This window comes from Momordica charantia (genome assembly GCF_013281855.1).
Source record: "Momordica charantia cultivar OHB3-1 chromosome 11 unlocalized genomic scaffold, Mcharantia_2.0 BLBB01000011.1, whole genome shotgun sequence".
Lineage (NCBI taxonomy): Eukaryota > Viridiplantae > Streptophyta > Magnoliopsida > Cucurbitales > Cucurbitaceae > Momordica > Momordica charantia.
Window position 1 is genome coordinate 10,531,718 of NW_028275159.1, and position 1,850 is coordinate 10,533,567.

Below are 1,850 nucleotides of genomic sequence, written 5' to 3' on the forward strand. Positions count from 1 at the left end.
TAGGCAGGCGGGGGGAGACAAAGTCGTTAGGTGGTTACAACATGCGGTTACAGCTATCGGGCCCACTAGGTCAGTGGTTGGATGTAAGGTCGGTGAGCGTCTTTTCTTTCACCTCAGCTCGATATGGATCAACTAGGTGGGTCCCGATAGTCCATTTTCTGGGATATGGTTGCTCCGAACTGAGTTTATGCTTACACGTGCCGATTTTGATTTTGACCACCAACATTGGCCCCCTCTCTAGTAAAGCCGAGCTGTGGTTTGGCAGAGAAGAGTTAGGAGAATAAGTAAAAGGTTTTCGAGGTGACCTGTCGTGGTGCGAGCTAAGTTGGTTTTCTCAACCGTTCTGACAGAATGCAAAATGCTGCTCTGAAAAGTCTCACGCGTGCATGGTTTTTCTGTGCTTTGAGGTATGATCTAAGTCGTTCATCGGTGTGTATGTGGACAGCTGGAATTTATTTCGAAATCTTATGTATAGGGCACCCTTTGAGGTCTTTTCTTATGCTTTTCAAACTTTTGCTCTTGTGCTGACCTGAGCTGCAGATAGCTTCTCGTCTTAGAGGTCAGTTCTCTCTCTTAGCTGTCCTTTGCTGTTCGTAGATATGTCTAGAGTAGATAGTTGTAAGCGTAGTTCGGGAAGAGGTAGACATAACAGCTCATCGTCGAGCTACTCTAGCTTAGATTCGACACTCATTCCCAAAGGCACAAGAGCAAAGGTTTAAAAAAAATGATAAACTAAAAGAAAATAAATCAAAATAAAATCAAACACTTTCGTCAAATGCTCTTGGAACAAATTAGGAAAATGGATTCCTAAATTATTCCAAGAGTGGGCGGCAAGCAACTCTTGTTGGCACCAAAAGGAGGCGTCAAAGGAGTGGCGACATTAAGTGGTGAGGGTGCCCATGGGTGCAATGGTGTGCACACAAGGAAGCTAGCGCTGGGGGAGGCACGCGTGCATGGGCAGGACGTTGATGCGCAGGCGTGGGCGGTAGGGGGTGTGCGTAGGCGCTAGGTGTCACGGTCGTACATTACTAGTATGGTTGTGACATTAGGCGCTGATGGGCGTGCAGCGAGACAAGGCGCGCGAGGGTGCTGACGGGCATGCAGGGGTAGGCAAACACTAGCGGGGTGAGGCGTGCGTAGACAAGGTAGGGGGCATATGGTGTGGACAGTTAGGAGCACTTGTGTGGGTGGTAAGCGTGGCGCAAATGGGTGTTGGGGCAGGTGTGGACATGCAGTCGTGTGCTGTAGGTGAGAGCGCCCATGGGCAGACAGCGCAAGGGGCATGGGTTGTGAGGTTAGCAGGGTAGGGGGTGCGCTGGGAGGTTTACGTGGCATGGTAGCATGCGCGGCGAGGGCACGGGTGTGAGGTGCTGTGCGCCTGGCTGTGCGTGCGTGCGGGTGACTCTCGATAGGCTTGTCCTTGATGGGGGGCCACTCGCTTGGCTTCTCTTCCCTTTCAAGCTTCCTTTTGACCCTATTAAGTTTTTTCATTGGCCTACAATATGGTCAAAATTTGTTGATGGGTCCAATGAAGTTTCCTTCGTTTAATGGGTCTTTCTTCATGTCTCTCTTCATGGTTGGTGTAGGTGGCATCTTGGAGCATTGGGTCAATTATGATCACATCAGGTGCTTAAGTTGTCCCTCCAAGCTCAGTAGAGGTTGGTTGGACTTTATTAAGGCAAAGTATGAGATTCCTGACTGGATAGGCATTAGATATCCTGAGCGAGGTGAGACTTTGGAAGAACCACCGAACGGACACTTTGGGTTTAACTTGAGGATGTTCGAGTTCGGTGTTCGTTTTCATGCTTAGGAATTTTTAAATGAGGTAAGTTTGACACTAGCTCAGCTCG